A 17726-nucleotide genomic window follows, 5' to 3' on the forward strand; every position below is an offset into this window, starting at 1 on the left:
GTACAAGCTTTTACAATCTTAAAGCAAAATTCGTACAAATAAGGAACCCTATAGGATCATAAAAATTCTGTGTACACAACCTATTCATTGATAATCAGGACGGGAAAGGAGGTAAGCTTTAACATTATTTTTGAAAGAGTTCAGGGACACGCATTTCTGAATAATTTCTATGGCATGTGTATGTCTGTTGAGAAGACTGGGAATTGAGCATGAAAGCATTTGGGTTCCGTAGTTGGTCCTCACAAGTGGAGTTCTGTAATGGTTGTGCCTTAATTTGTAAGGCACATTACTACTAGAGTGCAATTCAAGATATTTATAAGGATCGAGCTTGATTTCTTTATAGACGTAGGAAAGCAATTTCAACTCATATAATTGATTCACTTTTAGAACAGAGTGTTCGAAAAAGTACAAACCTGTATGGTCGTTACACGAGAGATTTCCGACATATCGTATAGCTTTTTTCTGTAATGTTATCAAACTCATACGATTAGTTTTGGTTGTAGGCCGCCATATCAGTATACAGTAGTGAAGATGTGAATGTATTAGCCTGTAATATAACTGCCCTTTCAGCCATTTGGGAACAAGGTTTCTAATTTTGTAGAGCACACATTTGATGTGAAGTTGCAATGCGAGGAGTGACCAGATGAACGAAAGAAGGGCACCTATAGCAGGGGCAGCAGAAAGAAAGCTTGTTTGCTGGCTTGTTCTAACCATTGGTTCTGGTGACAGCTGTGTGCGGGTAAAACCGCTCGCAATCGGTAGAGGGCTCCGGACCTACGGCACCCAGGGGCGGAGAAGCGTACTAATTTTCCGAATCGTAATTGCCTAAAACGGGTGACTCGATTTTTGTGACGGAGCGCTGCCGCTCCGCAAGGTTTTGTTGGCATGCATAATTTGTAAATAGACCTGACCGTATGCGGAGGACTCGTTGCGAGCCCCTTTGGCAACGTCGTAGCTTGACAGCGAACTGAAAATTGAGTGCCAGCAGCCCAGACCGACGGCGGTGCCATCGGGGCGGATGGTCGAGCAACGTCGCTTCGTGGCATCACCGCAACTGTGCGGGAAGTCGAAATTAACCGACTACGGCGTGCGTCACAATCGGATCTTGGTTCCGGTGCGTAAAAGCCCAGATCTTCGTTTTTTCGAACCTTGAAGTTAGAAACGAAATTTAACCAGGAGCACGGCGGAATGTAGTTACAGGTTGTTGGTCAGCTCCGCATCCCTACATCTCGTACATCGCGCCTCTGTCCTTGACTGGTTCCGCTCATTTGACGGTAAGCGACGATTTCACAAACTCGCCCATAGCAATTCAAGTCCGAATCACTTCATAATAAACGTAGCTATGCCCCTCGTAGTGCAGCTCTCTCTCTCTCTCTCTCTCTCTGCATGTTCAAATGTGTCAGTATTGAATGTTCAGGCGTGTTGCGTGCGACGTGTGCGCACTTCCTGAGCCTCCTCTTGCTGCTTCACAACATGAACCGGGGGGGAACTATTTTCCCGAAGAGTTTAGAGGCCCCTACAAGGCGCAGCACACATTCACTGAGGGAAATATCTTCCTGCATTATGAATAATTATTGACCCGTCATTGAACGAAGTTGCCCGCAGAAGCCGGCTTCTCCCGACAACGACTCTTATTGTGAGAAAGCCAACTTACGAGGCTTCCAGACGTGCAGTTGTTTTAAACCGCGTGGAAATTCGCGTATCGTCGTAAAATATCTAGACTGCGCCTTCTCTTTTATTGGGAAGCAATACTACTTTAGGTCGCACTTCAGCCCGTTCCGTGGCGAGGCGGTGGTAGGCACCATTGACCTTTAGCGTGACCTCGCTGCGTGACGTCACACCACGTGACCTAGAGTGACGTCACACCAGCTGTGTAAAAACGGGGCCCCATCTCACGCCGTCGCGAGGCGAGGCGGTAGCCACCAACGGCGGCCTAACTCCCGCTCCTCTCACCTCTTAGATGATTCACTGTAAGCCGTAACACTAGCATAACCCAAGACTACCACCAGCCATACTACCAGCTGATCCGAGAATAACATACTATTGCTTCGCAATCGCCAGGCTTAACAAAGCTAAGCCACGGCCATTTTTTTTTAAATTTCGTCGTGGCTCGCCTGTTAAAGACTCTCGCCGTCGTGCCAACCTACCGGACGTCCGACCGCATCCCTCACCGGAAAGCTGCAGTGACGCGGCGGTCAGAAGTAAAAGAAGTCTTCCAAAAAGTTCGTCGTCTCTTTCCTGCGTATGTTACGTCGGGTCCTGCGTGCTGAACTTTGAAGAAAACCCCTATATATATATATATATATATATATATATATATATATATATATGTATATATATAGACGAGAAGAAAGGGGGTTAACCGAGGGGCCCGATTTTTCTTAGTCATATCATAAGAAGCCAACAAACACAATATATATGTATATATATTCTTGCTTCAGGTCCGTGGTGTTCGCATGGTCACTTGGCCGGACCGAACGCGTGACCGGCCTCAACTCAGCTGTGGAGACTGCCGCCCGTCGTCCCCTTGCAGCGTCCCGGCTTTTGTGGGCGAGTCATCGTCCCAGGGCCAATCCTCAAAAATTTATACCTGCCTCACTCCAACCCCCCCCCCCCCCCCCCCATAGACCACCATGGAGTGACAAGTGATGACGCGCATTTCTGTGCCACCAGCGTAAATGCAAAACTCATGACATCGTGGCTATAGGTAGTGCGGGCACTTATATAGGAAGCCTACTATATAAAACTTAAAGGACGAAGTCGCCACCCGCTTTTTGCATCTTTTGTGGGTTATCAAGCCTCCTCAAGCTGAAAGAGGGTCTTTTCTTTTTCTTTCTTTTCTTTTTGGCAGGGATATTATTGGGCGAGGGGGTACTCAAGTCATCTACCTCAAGTTATTTTTCTTTTTCGTATTTCATTTGCATAGCCGATACTTGACATCAATTCTGTTTTTGTGCCAGTCAATCTTTTGTGCCAGAACAAGTGCACGACATAGTCGTGCGCTTGTTCAATTATTCTCATTTATGAGCAAGCCTTTGTACCCGCCGAAGTAGCCCAGATCGATTCTGTGGCGTTGCACTGCTGACAGTGGCGTAGCTAGGTCGTCTGGCACCCGGGGCCCATAGGTCTTCTGTCACCCCCTCTCCGGCTGTAGCCGGCGGAAAGAGGGGTGTCTTCAGACGTATATGACACCCCCCCCCCCCCTCAATGGCCCCTTGCACCCGGGGCCCACGGCCCCCCGGCCGCCCCTGTTGCTACGCCACTGACTGCTGAGCTATCGAGTTCGCGGGTTCGAATCCGACCCGCCGCGGCGGCCTCATTTCAATGTGGGAGAAGCGCACAAACACGCGTGTACTTATAGATCTCTAGGTGCACGTTAAAGAACCCCAAGTGGTCCAAGTCAATCCGGAGTCGCCCGCTACGGCGGCCCTCACACGAAATCGTGGTTTCAACACTTGAAGACCCATAATTTATCATTAATTAGATTTAATTAAGATGTATTTGTAAACAATCTATACAGTAAGTCTATAGCTTATTTGACCGGTGTCTTTATCGTAGGCTGTCGGTCCAGAGAGATTTCACAATACAAAAAAAAAAGGAAGACATCGAGTTCAGTTGCGTTTTTCAATAGGACCAAATTGGTAATTCTGATCGGACATCATTGGGAAGCCTTATTTGACGAGCAAGTTGGACCAAGTTGGAATTCCCACTGGATGAGTACAAAAATAAAATTGATAATAAAATTGATCTTGGACCAGTAGCACCGCTTGGTCAACTAAATTTTTGCCTACACCTATAGCACCTGACGTGTGTCTCTCGTAGAGAAGTGGCGAATTTACGGTCACGTCACTGAAAAGTATTTCCGTGCTGTTCTCATGCACGAGTGAGCTTCTCGAAAGGAGCTTCAAGTATATCCGTGTCGCATCAAGCTTTTATTTATTTATTTATTTATTTATTTATTTATTTATTTATTTATTTCAAATATCCTCCAACACAGTTGCACTGTAGAGGGTTGGTTACAAAGGAACTGTAAGTTATACAAAGTTATACAGGAGAAACGGTAATGCAGAAACTATTAAGGCAGAATACAGCAAGAAATAGCGATAAAAGAAAACCCGCATGACACAAACAAAATGAATCCCTACTTGGCACAGTTAGCAGCAATGAAGAAAAAGATCCAAATAAGTATTGTATGAACAAAGCGTGATCCGTGAGTGAAACAAGATTTGCAGGAAGGTGGTTCCAGTCACGTGAGGTGTTCGGTATGAAAGAGGGTAGATATGTGTTTGCGCGCGAAATGTGTTTACTAATGTGATTACGATGAAAGGTACGTAGGGGCAAGGATGAGCTCAGCGTGTAAACGGGGATGATGATGGTAGACTTTGGGAAATAAGCGTAAGCGAAAAACTTTTTTTGCGCAGCTGTACATGAGACGATGATTGCCGTTAGGCTGGATGGACGAAAATAATTGGCTAGTACGAAGCGTGTGGCGTTGTTCTGAATCAGTTCAAGTGCATTAATAAGGTTATCACGGCTGCGATCCCAAGCAGCAGCGGCATATGCTAATTTGGGGCGCGCAAGGTTTAAGCAATTTCAGTTCTGCTGGAGGCTTATTGAAATTTCGACGCAAGTATCCTAGCATTCGATTTGCGTTATTAATTATTACGGTGACGTGAGTTTTCCATGCTAGATCAGACGGCATATTGATTCTGAGATATCGATAGCATAAATCTGGAGACTATAATCATGGAGATTATATAATATAATCCTGATTGTAATTTATATGTTCATCGTGCTCACTGCAAATTTCTCGATATACAACACAATCAGAGGTGCAAAGGTGAATATTAGAAGAAACTCAACTTGGTAAATCATTAATGTAAATTAAAAAAAAAAAGAGCAATGGGCCTTAAACTGTGTGAGCCTGGAGCTTGGAAATGATGTCCCGAAAATGACGTCGGACTGCCGCCATCTTAAGAGGGACACGATAACTTAATTGTATAGTGAAGAAAAAAATTCATGAGCCGTTCCACTCTGTGCAGGTGAATGACCAGCGAAGCTACCTAGCATACGACACAGAGGTGACGCATAACTTTGAACATAGGTACGGACTCATTTACCGTGATTTTAATATTCATTTGCGTGGACGACGGGACCGCCACGGTAGAGCGGAAGGAGAGGAGATACGCAAGCGCTTGGAACGCCGACAGAGAGAGGGCGGCGCGAACGTAGACTTCGCCGACGCGGCTCAAAGTGCGGCATCAGTTCTTATCAGCTTAATATCTGATGCGGGTTGTACTTGGACCCAAGATATTAAACTCACTTTTTGCGAGTTCGCGGAGCGCTTGAAGCCTGCTTCACCTCCGCCGCGAGTCGGCCCAGCATCGCACATTCTTTGGGATGGCCCCACGGTTTTTAGTCCAGGGACATCGATCCGCTTGAAACTAGCCATAGAGCTTTGCTGTAAAAAGAAGCGCCTTTCTCACGTTCCGCACGAGTTTAAGATGGCTGTATAATAGCCGCAGAGATACTGCTCGACGTGTGTCTTTGTGTTACTAGTTTTGACGATGAGCAAAATGGGAAGGTGAAAGCAGGAGCCAACGTTTCGACAAGTGGACTTGTCGAAACGTACGTTGGTTTCGGCTTTCACCTTGTTCTCATTTTGCCCATCGTCTTGAATTTCCATCTCCCGAATTGTCAGTGTTTTCACTAGTATTGAGGATGAAACTTCAACGTCTTAGCAAGTTTTATTGGACATCACATTATCAATACTGAGTCGAAGATAGTACCTATACGTCAAAAAAAAAAAAAACGCAGCTCTTATTTTGTAGTTAGCCTAATATTTACATCAACAGCTGGCAAAAGCACTCGATATGCCTCTGGACTTCAGCCGACAAGGCGATAGCTCAGAGGTGAAGTAGACCGGGCGATCGCGCAGGCTTCACCTCTGCTGGTAACTGCCCCGGGAGCTTCCGCACCACAATTTTGTTTTCTTTGTTCAGGCCCTACCGAACGAAATAAACGCCGCAGGAAGCGACACTCCTCTTTAACTAAACCAAATTTTGGTCATCTCAACTATATAGTAGGGTACAATTAAAAAAAAAACGCAGCGGTTGGCAACGAAAGCACACGGACCTCGCAGGGGTTGTTCCTCCGTCAGCCCATCACATAAGCCAACAAAGTCGTCGTCATGTGACCATTTCAAAATGGCGTCGTACTTGATACCTCCGGAGTGCGTCTGCTGTTCTTGAAGAGTCTATTCATCGGCAGAAGGGATGAGGTGTGCAAAAGAGAGGGACAAAGTGTATGGAGTCTGAACATTTCACTCTTCAAAAGTCCGCGGTATACACTTCATTTCACTACTGACACCGTTTTACTCATGAAACGTCACTGCCAACTGAAGTGAAACTTGACAATAAATAGTTGCAGCGGAGCAAGCGTTTCATTTCAGTTCAATAAAGAATTAGGTTTCCACTGTTTCAATATATTGGACGAGTGAAAACGTACAAAATTATACGCGCTTATAATTTCAGTTCTTTTTTGCGGTTATCGCCTTATTTAGGTAGCAGGGAAAGCTTAAAGTACGAACTTTTTGCAGCCTCGCGGAGGAACAGTGGCTGGCGGTTATGCGGGAGAGCACGGGCCTTCACTGCAGATTTGAGTTGTATCCGACTGTAGTCTATATCAGCTGCAGCTTTTTAGAATGCCGCTGAAAAAGTGCCTCGGAAGAAGAACGCCTATAGCTGTGGTCTCTTCCTTTTCCTGTGTCTCGGACGTTTTTCGACATCAGAGGCTGTGCAAAGGGCACAACGTCATCCTCCAGGATGGGGGATAGGAATCCCAACCAAGCGTTTGACCCTGGTCGTTCACCACTGGCTGCATCGAAGAAAAGGGACCGCACCGGCCCTTCCACTGTCGCCCTCGAATCTTCCGACAGCTCAACGGTTGAAGAAATGGAATCGTACAACGATTTCACACTTGCCGTGAGTCGCCGTTTGAAGAGAAAACTCAGGAGGACATCAACAGACAGTGAATCGTTGCCCAGGCAGGACACCATGGTAAGCAATCATTCACTGTTGCTTACGTCCCTACCACAGCTACCGACGATCTGAATACCTCGAACAGGCAGAGCTTAACAGAGTACTTTGAGCGAATTGCGCCAGGCCAAGTCAACGAGATCAGAATTAATGTACGGAGGAACATCCTTTCGGTGGACGTGAACAACAAGTCAATTCTGGATACGCTAAAGGCTGCCGCACTACTAGGAAAAATCCCAGTGCGCTCCTTCTTTGCGTATGGAAAAGGAACCTCGACTGGCGTTATCTCTGACGTCGACAAAGAAATCGCAGACACTGACCTCCAGAGGCTTTTGAATTCCACCGCACCAATATTCACCGCTTCGGTCAATCCTGGTGTATTAAAATAGTCTTTGACTCTGAAACATTACCTGACTACGTAAAAGTAGGATACGTAAGACACCGTGTGCGCCCTTACGTGCCAAAACTGGTGCAGTGTCGGAAGTGTTTTAAAATAGGACACGTAAGCGCAGCTTGCAAGGGCGGCGTAACATGCCAACGGTGTGGAGGGGCCCATCAAAATGATAGCTGCGATGCTACTGCCTTAAAATTGCCTAATTGCGCCGGTCCACGTGAAGCGACGTCAAAAGACTGCCAGAAAATCAAGGACGAAATGTCAGTGCTTCGAAAGATGGTGCGGGACAACTCCACTCACAGACATGCTGCTACATCGATACGCCGCCGCAGACGTCGATCGCGACACAGACGACAGCAAGGCAAGAGTGCTTCCCGTACAGATGGACCACCGGCCACATGGCAAACTCCTCGCTTGCCAAGTTTGCTCCTGCGATCAAGATGCGGGCCCGACGTACCTTCTTCGGCAGTATCACGTGGAACACATTCGTTGCATAAAACGACGATTCCGCCGACCGACTCTGACATTGACTGGCCGTCGCTCGCACCCAAACAAACAGGCTTAAATGCGTCGGGTGATGTGTCTGCAAAGGTGGTTGAGAATGATAAGACAGAAAATGAAAATGTACGAAGTATGCTGAAACACCTGATAACTACGATGCGTTCACTTCTCTGCGGACTACAGACGCCGGTTGCTAAGACCGCGCTACATGTTCTAGATGCTTTGGAACCGCTCCTCGCGGCTCTACAATAAGGCATCATGGCGCTCTCTTTTGAAAACCAATTACGAAGATCTGCAATAATGCAGTGGAATGCCAGAGGCCTACGAGGCCGCCTCGCAGACTTTCGGCAATGGATGTTCAAATACGAGTTTCCCGTGGCTGTAATATGTGAACCAAACATGAAGTCTTTACTACGCGTATCTGGATATGTGCCACTGTGGTCAAGGAATGATCACAATTTAAGCTAAGTGCTCACTTTTGTGCATCGGAATTTAACGTGCCTTCGTAAAGACATTCCTGCACACGCTTCCAACGAGTACGTTTGCATTACGCTGAAGTACAAGCGGCGCACACTCTCAGTAATTGGTGGGTATATACCCCCAACATAGAGCATAGATTGTTCATATTTGCTGTCCATACTGAAAGCTTGTCTGGGTCCCCACATATTCATCGGCGACTTTAATGCCCACCATCCCATGTGGGGCTCTGCTTCGACGAACGCCTGCGGTAGAGACTTGGCTGACTTCATGCTTAGTCAAGGCTTGATGATGATCAATGATGGCTCGCCAACATACCTTCGAGGCTCTTACTACAGCAGTTGTCTTGACATTGCGTTTGTTTCAAAAAGCCTGCTGTCTGCTACACGATGGTGTCAGTGGCGTAGCTAGGTCGTCTGGCACCCGGGGCCCATAGGTCTTCTGTCACCCCCCTCCCCGGAAGTAGCCGGCGGAAAGAGGGGTGCCTTCAGACGTATCTGACACCCCCCCCCCTCACTGGTCCCTTGCACCCGGGGCCCACGGCTCCCCGGCCCCCCCCTGTTGCTACGCCACTGGATGGTGTACTGATCTCGACACCCATGGAAGTGACCACCTACCAACATATGTTCAGTTTAAATGGTTACATCCCCCAGCTCCGCACACTGTACGTTCTATCGATCGGCCAACATTTCGAGAATCTGTGACCACCGCATGTCAAGCCATTCAAGCACCATAAAATATTGAAGATGTCATCGCGGCAACTTTACGTGACACAACAAAACACCTCAGCGCACGTTCACCTAGATCATCTATTGATGACCAGTACGAGCGACTTCGCGCGATACGGTGTCGAGCAGAACGGAAATACAGAAGGACAGAATGCTCTCTGGATCCGAGAAAACCTCTCTCTAGAATTAGGAAAATTGTACGAAGCCTTCGCTCGCCTCCACAACAGCTTCACCCGTTCAGCGCTGTGGCCATACGGCAAGGCCGGCGTGAAGTTGAGGTCGCCGATGACTTCTGCAAATTACTCGTGAGCTCCTCGAACGATATACTAACCCATTCACGACTGACTTTCCCGTCATCTAGTGATCACCGTCTGGACGCGCCTTTTACTATGCACGAGCTCGACGCTGCGATATCTTCTTCCCGCCGGTCAACTTGTCCAGGACCAGACGGAATTACCTACTCCGCGATTTGTCATCTTGGAGTAGAAGCTCGAGAAATTCTCCTGGCGCTCTACAACTCTACGTGGGACACAGCAACTGTGCCTAATCACTGGAAGTGCAGTCGTCTTGTGGCTTTGCTAAAACCTGGGAAATGCCCACATGATCTCTCACATTATCGGCCAATAGCCTTGGCAAGCTGTGTCGGTAAAGTGATGGAGCGGATGGTACTGAGCAGACTGGAATGGCTACTCGAGAAAAGTGGTGGACTTCCTGATTTCATCAATGGATTCAGAAGAGGCCGATCATCCATTGACGGTGTGATCGACCTAGTATCTTCTGTTCAACAGGAAAAGAGACGCCGTCGTCTGGTATGCGCAATATTTCTGGATATCAAAAGTGCCTACGACAACGTCTTCCACCATTCGATTCTTCAGGCGCTTGAGGATATTGGTGTTGGTGGCCGGATGTATGCATGGCTGCAGAGTTACCTCAGTGGCCGCACCATTTTCATGTCCACTTCGGATGGCGAGACTGATAGACATGACGTTCGCAGGGGTGTTCCGCAGGGTGGTGTCCTTAGCCCAATATTGTTCAATATCATACTGGTGGGCCTTGCAGACGAGCTACCTGAAACAGCGCGTACCAGTACGTACTCGGGTGATATCTGTATTTGGTCATCTGGGGTCACACGTCCACAAGTGCGTGCAAGGCTCCAACGTGCGGCTACCATAACGGTGAAGTACTTGCGCCGTAGAGGCCGGTAACTCTCAGCAACTAAGTGTGCAGTCATGGCATTCACGCGCAAATCAATGTCACATTATCCAATCGTTGTCGACGGAACGGCACTCCCTTTAGTCACCCACCAGAGATATCTTGGCGTGATAATAGACCGCAGTCTTTCTTGGACCAAACATGTATACTGCGCTTAGGGCTAAACTGACCAACTTCATACACGTCCTTCGTGTAATATCAGGACTGAGATGGGGCCCCTCTGAGCGAAGTTTGCTCCAAGTGTACCAGGCACTTTTTGTAGGCTACATACGCTACAGCATGCCTGTGTTATCTAACATGGGGTAATCTTGTATACGCACGCTGGAGAGCCTTCAGGCTCAAGCACTACGGATATGTCTTGGCTTGCCACGCTGCACGTCAACTAAGGGCACAATAGCGGAAGCACGGGCTTGTCCTATCGACATACATATGTCTTGTGAACCTGTGCGAACATACCTTCGCCTGCTAACCAGACACTCACACCATCCACTGTCAACACTTCCAAGCACCAACCTTGACTGTGGTTTTTCTAAGGCTATTGCATGTCACGCAAGCATTGTACCTGCAAGATTCCAGGCCACCGACATCCCCGCGACACCTCCATGGACATTGCCAAGACCACAAGTGAGGCTTCAGATACCCGGAATTAGGAAGAAATCTCACGTTTCCTCCATTGGCTTGAAGCAGCTCACCCTGTCCCATATATTTACATTATATATAGTGAGACTGTACAAGCATATACCGATGGTTCGGTCACGCCATCTGCCACAACGGCCGCATTTGTCATCCCACAACTTGGTATTACTCAACGATTTCGATTATACCACAAATCGACATCTACGGCTGCGGAACTTGCGGGAATACGGGAGGCTGTCCGTTTTATGAGAACGCAGACACCCCACAAATGGACAATATTGTGCGATGCCAAATCAGCGCTACAGGCGCTAAAATACTTTTTAAAGAAAGGACCATACTATCTGCTCGTGCTGGAAATCGTCGAACTTTATCACAGTGCCGAGTTAAGTGGCCACGTGATCACCTTTCAATGGGTGCCTAGCCATTGTGGTGTTTTTGGTAATGAACTCGCTGACAGTGAGGCAAGATCGGCCTCCTCTTCCTCTGATGAAGTACGGATTGCCTGCTCGCGACCTGACACCAACTCCATGATCAAGGCACTCATGCAGGACCTTACAAAGGCTTACAGAGCCCACTCTGATAACATTCACAGACGTCTACATATGATTGACCCAGACGGTAAATTCTGTTTGCCCCCGAAGCTTACACGGAGCAAAACATCATTGCTACACAGGATTCGGCTCGGCGTTGCTTTCACCCGTCGCTACGCACACCTCATCGGCCAATCGAACAGCCCTGATTGTGTACACTGCCAGATGCCCGAAACACTGCAACACGTACTGTGCGACTGCCCAGCATATATGCTGGAGCGAAGGACGTTAGACAGTTTCCTAGCCAGCGTTGGAAGACAACTACTGTCGGAGGAAGCTATCCTCGGCCCATGGCCTGACAGTGCAATTTCAATGCGTGCAACAAAAGTATTGTTGAAGATCCTGCAGGACACGAAGCTCGACGAGCGGCTCTAGCGAGGCAACTGTCTCATGTACATAAGCACTCACCACTTCTCTTATCATCATCATCCATCCCAATACTTTCACTCCCCTTCCCTCTTACGCAGTGCAGAGTAGCAGACTAGAGCGCACTAGCTCAGGTCGACCTCTCTGTCTTTCCTATCAATAAATTGTATTCATTCATTCAGAGTGCCGCTCTTAAGCGCCCGTTATGGCGCTAAGAGTGGCGAGCGTCGCCGTCGTACCTCGTAACCGAGCGAACGAGCACAGCAAATGATGAAAGCGAACGCGGGGCGCAGCGGGTGATAAAAGACGGCGATAGCAAAGAGATCGCGAGGAGGAAAGCGGAGAAGGAGGGTATGGCGAAAGCATGAGAAGAGAAACGCAGTACCGCGCAAGACGGGCTGTGCGGTGATGATAGTTACGAGACGGCGCCAGAGTAGCATGCGTTGTCTGTATGGAAACAAAGCGCTGCATGATTTGGAGGTCTGTCTGCGGCTGGCTGCTATGAATTGCACCCATGCGCTGCCTCTCGCGATCTCTCTATTAGCGATGCAGTCGCGCCACAGTTTGCTCGATCCGTTCGCAACATATCGCGAAATGACACCACGTAATAGAGCTGCGCTCAAATTTCGTATTACTATGCGACGATTACGATTCTCTATCGTAATCGTCGGTGAATTTCTTGCTCTCTACTCAATACCGGCGTTTCTTGTCGCCTAACGTTATGCCCGTCCTTTTTCTTGTGTATGATATGCACGTGTCGTAAATATGCTGCTGTGACGGGCGTGGTCATCAATTCCGTGCGCGAGGAGGTGCGATTCCTGTGTGAAAAGGGTGTCAGATGCTAGGGGCTGAAATAACAGGTTTCAGCTAGGTGTCATAAAAGTTCGCGAGTAATCTTGCGCATGAAGCGTCGCAGAAATCCTTTCACAAATGAGCATTGGCTGTGTACGCAGGACCGGCTTCCTTCGCCGAATTATGAACGCACGCGGTACGCTACAGCCACCAGTGCATACAACTATAGCCCCCTCCCCGCATCTTGTAAAGATTTAGTTGGTTTTACTCACAGAAAAAAAAAAAAAATCTGCCTGTGTACGCCACTGGGTGTTCAATGCCAGTACGATCGCGATGATAGCCGCGGAGTGGTCATTTATCTGTCCGAGAGTTTTGCGGGTGCGTAATGTTGCCACTTTAGTGTTTTAGTGTGTTTTTTGCCACATGGTCGCCCTCTGCAATTTCGAGCGCGCAGTATCGGTACACTGTAGTATCGCACTTCATCTTGTTGAGAAGGTCGCAGCCTCTTTGAACTGGAAAAACAGGACCCAAGGCCCTGGCCGGTAGCAGCGAAAGACACTCGTCTCTGATGTACATTCGTGCTAACGGCTTTTATAATGCTCATCAAAGAAATGAATGAATGGTACGAATGGCCATTCGACGAATTTCACAAATTTTGTTTTCCGCGGCTTTGAAACATTTGCTTGCTTGGCTTGACTAAGCTTGACCTCCTGAACGACTTGATTTGGATGAGTGCGGACATTATAGCCGTTTTTTGTGCCAGAGAAAGGACAAAAGCGCTCAACTTGCCTTAAGACAGCCGTTCTTGATAGAAAAGTTATAATTGTGTTTGAAAATTTTTGCAAAGCGCCACTTTGACGGTTACATTCGGCGAAACACGGCTGCTGCTGGCGTTTTTGTTGCTGCTTTGCAGCGGCTGCATGTCACTCACGAGAAAACCAACATGGCCGCCCTTTGAGAACCGTGCTCGCTGGGAGGAATGCGTGCGCGCTTCGCGTCACTCGCTGCGTGCGTGGTGTGAGCAAGCATTGTCGGGGCGCCGCGGCGGCAGCGGAAGCAGCACGGCACCAGCCGACCCTCGACATCGGGAGTCGCCAGGTGAGCACCCGCCGGCGAGCGCGGCTACTGCCCCGCGGGCGCCGGAGGTGCCCTGCTCGGGCTAAGCCTATACCGAGTGGAGCTCGCGGCCCGTGAGCGAGCCGCTTGGCTTATCGCCGCCTTCGCCAGACCGGCGCGCGAGCCCACGGCGCAATCGTAGCACGCAGGCCCGTGACAGCCTCGTGGCGCCGCTCGCGCCGGCGCTGCTGGAACCCGCGGGCAGCGGCTGACAGCGCCCGGGGTCTGTGGGCAGAGCTGATGTTGCGTCCATGGACGGCCCCTGGTTGCTGAGACGGGAGAGCATTCCTAAGCCAAGCAGTCAGTGCCAAGCGTTCGTCGAGAGTGAACGGCGGCGCTTTTGATCGCGGGGCGGCGGCCTGGCCGTTTGATCGTCCGCTTTTTCTTCCGGACATTCGCGCGATGTGGAGTCGCGATCAGTCCGCACTCCCATGTTACGGCTAGGTTCGAAGCCCCGCTGGAAGTTCGTTCGTTGGACCCCGGATATTGGCCGTTGGGAATCGAGTAGCGCCTGATGATTGCTCTGCTGGGGTGCTGAGCTGAATGGAACCACCGCTGCCGCCGCATTTAGGGGTGAACGAGGTGTTCAGCGGCGCTCGATGAACGCAGTACCGCTGTGAAAGCTGGAACTTGTGGCGTGTCGCAGTGGGTCTTTTCAGGCGTCATCTCTGCGGCCGTGCAATCTGTTTGCAGCTGTTTAACAGACGTCGCCGAAAAAACAAACTTAGTCGACGTCAAAGTAAAATGACACCCTTGTGCTCTTCAACCAAAAGTTGGGCGTTATGATAGCCAAATCATGTTTTTGAGAGATCAGCTGACGGCGGAGATGACGATGCGTCATAGTTGTCAAGCATGTCTTTAAACCAGCTGTAATGATTCATCGCGGATTCTATAGACAGTGTTTTCAGAACTACCTTGTGCTTGTACTGAAAGTAATCAGCTGTTCGAAATGAAAATCATGGAGTGTGAGGTCCCGTGATACTGACCACTGTTTCGATTTATCAGGCTGTTGTTTTCATGTAGGAAGCCCCAATGTGTAGCAGAAGGTGCGTGTCAAAGTTTGAAAAAGTGTGAAGGAGTCTACATAGACTTGCTAGCCCCACTGCTAACACACCTCTGAATTCATCTATCCTTAACCTTTTCCATACTGCAGGAAATTACCAGATATTTCCCAAAACTTGACTTCCGGATGACCATACTTTTCAGTAGTAGTGAAAAGGTTCATCAGTCTTCATGTAAACGTTTCTTGATCATGCCCTAGGCAACTTTAGTTTATGGGACCCCTTATACTATCTCTACCAGGGCACTTCTGTAATAGCAAAACTCATTTCATTCCCTCTGTATTGCACTTGTTTTCTATTTGTTTGCTCTCGTTATGTGCCAGTACTAGTGTCATTACTGTTGTTTCATTACTTAATCGCTCTTCTGTCTGTCCGCCTGCCCACCCGTCCATCTGTCTGTCTGTCAATTAACTTTCCTGGGACACAGGGTTATATATCCCGCAGCATTCATGAGGTTAACACAACCTTGACTCTAGTAATAAGTTCTTTCCAACTGGGTGCCCAACTACAGCACTGGTTAGAGCTTGTTCATTTCTGTTGTGGAAGCCCTTGATCGCAAAATTGCGGAGTCTGGGCTCACACTTTGGGTCCAGTCAGAACATTTATATTGTCTCTCTCACGGCTCTTACGACTTTTAAGGATTCTAAAGACTTTTTATAAGCTTCTCAAGAGGTTGTTAAAGCTGGCAACAAATTCCCGAAGAAGCGCGGTCCTGATTTGAGACTTATTCGACTCTTCTGTTCATGTTTATTCCAACCACCACTTTTGTCTTCATTATTGGCACATTTCTTTCCTTCTCTTTCTGCTGCCATTCCCCCATGCTTAGCAGCTGGCGTGGACTTCAATTTAGGCTGAATCTCTCAGCTTTTCCATCGTAAGGAACCATCTTTCTCTTTCTCTCAACTGCATGTACATTGTGCTCGTGATTGGGCCAATAGACGTTAAAGGCCAGCTGCAGTGAAAATTTGGACTGCGTAAGAAAGCCAAATTTAGATACATAATTTAGATGTATAGCAGCCTCATGCAAAATTCTACTTTAGAAATACGAATGAAGGTGTCACACAAAGCTGGCAAAAGTAGGCGTTCTTGACATTGAAACTGAAAAAAAAAAGCCGTCGTTACCACTAGCCAGAAATGATGCAGAGTCCAGAATGTTGAGAACCAGTATTTCGCCTTTGCAAGTCCTCTGAGATGAGGAGGCGTGTTGAAAATCTTGGATGCGATTTGTTGGAATTTGCAATTGCATCAACTGACAAGCGAGCGCGCATCTTCAACCGGGTGCACATGGGATATGCTAAGTTGCTAATTAAATGCCGTTAATAAAAAAAATTTGACAGCTGCCAGTCCTACAGCTTTCTCAACGTTGCTTGGATAGTATATACTACTAAGTTATTACGAAGTTATCCAAAGTAAAATTTTGTTCTGGGTGCCCTTTCAGAGCTCATTACACAGTCTTTTACAGACTTTCATTACTTTTTGCGAGTGCGTATCCAATACTGCAGCCTGCAGAGTCGATCCAATGCTGCACCAGCTGGATTGCACGGGATAGGAAGATTTAGGTTACATGCGTGTGCTGATAAGCTAGGTTCCTTACCAAATATTTTATGCTTTCGTCTGCTTATAGGTATTGGTATAGGTATAGGTATAGGTATGTTGGTGCGACAACTTGTGGCCGATCGTGGCTGAAGGTAATGAGCGCCGCAGGAGACCCAACGCGTGAATAGACTGCACTAATCCACTCGGCCGTAGGGGTTTTCTACTTCTGGCTCCACGTGTGATCGCACATCATTTTGAGCAGAATTGTAGGGCACACAGCTACTTGCTGTGTGTTACTCTGTAAGCATTGACACTTGTACTGATCTGGAGGTTTTCTCTGGCTTTCTTTAAGCCTCCTTTAACACGATGGACTTCTCGTGGCCGGCTGATCGCTTGTGTAATGCATTCCGGAAGCATGGCTACATGCCTGTCATTCAGCTGTCACTCCCAAAGCTATTTTACATGCATACGCACCCCCAACTGCAAAACTTGGGGCATGCAGCGCCATACTCGCCACGGTGGCTATGGCATGGCACTGCTGTGCAATAGGTTATGGGTTTGATTCCCAGCCGCCGCGGTCGCATTCTGATGGAGATGTAATGCAAGAACGCTTGTGTAGCATGCATTTGGTGCTCTTAAATAACACCAAGTGGTAAAAATTAATCTGGACCTCTTAACTTTGGAATCTCTCATAACCCACTTGCAATTTTTGGACATTAGACTCCGCAATTGAGCACAATGTCTCAGAAGAAAAAATAAAATTGTTATAGTGAGTGCATCCGTCCTCAAGTTGAAATGGAAAGTGTTTACGTCCTTGCGCAACCATTAAATCCCTGAAGTAAATTTGAGGCGGAGTGGTGAGGTTGCAGGAAATCGTAACTTTTCTTTTTCGTGATCTCTGTACTCTGGAAACTTTTGCAGTTGACTTTACATAAGTGGCTCTGTGGTACAACTACCACTAGAGCTTATTGAATGGACGGACCAGCCAACAGCAAGCTACAGTTGAAGTCAGAAAGTGGGAAAGGCTTGTGGAAAATACTAAACAATTTTTTGCTCAAGTTATTGACTCTCTGTTAAAAAGTGTGAAGATTTGTTATACAGAAATTCTGTGAATAGGTGCCCAGCTCTGCAGTTGCAGTTAGACTGAATCATGCTGCAGGTACAAAATACGATTTTTTAAATAGTCTAGAAAAGGTGCCAAAATTTCAGTCATCTTATGGAGTGGGTGGACATGGGTGCAGATAGGCCGCAGATAACGGAGTGGGCCTGAAAATTTTAAG

At 47.9% G+C, this 17726-nt stretch overlaps 1 protein-coding gene and 1 non-coding gene across 13 annotated transcripts in view; both read left to right on the forward strand.

Annotated features, from left to right (window-relative positions):
- The first annotated feature begins 5230 nt into the window (after positions 1–5230).
- On the forward strand, positions 5231–5414 carry LOC142562603 (U2 spliceosomal RNA). The gene has a single exon (XR_012823939.1). It is a non-coding gene; the product is annotated as a U2 spliceosomal RNA (small nuclear RNA).
- An 8132-nt stretch (positions 5415–13546) lies between these two features.
- Positions 13547–17726, forward strand: part of RhoGAPp190 (Rho GTPase-activating protein 190) — a 105341-nt gene continuing 101161 nt past the window's right edge. For 6 of the 12 annotated variants that reach the window (XM_075673229.1, XM_075673230.1, XM_075673240.1 and 3 more), the window contains exon 1: positions 13548–13831. The gene's annotated coding sequence lies outside the window, so the exon portion shown is untranslated. Of the gene's footprint in view, positions 13832–17726 lie in introns of all 12 variants that reach the window. The other 6 variants (XM_075673237.1, XM_075673239.1, XM_075673238.1 and 3 more) reach the window with 2 other exon arrangements.

This window comes from Dermacentor variabilis, chromosome 10, assembly GCF_050947875.1.
Source record: "Dermacentor variabilis isolate Ectoservices chromosome 10, ASM5094787v1, whole genome shotgun sequence".
Classification (NCBI taxonomy): domain Eukaryota; kingdom Metazoa; phylum Arthropoda; class Arachnida; order Ixodida; family Ixodidae; genus Dermacentor; species Dermacentor variabilis.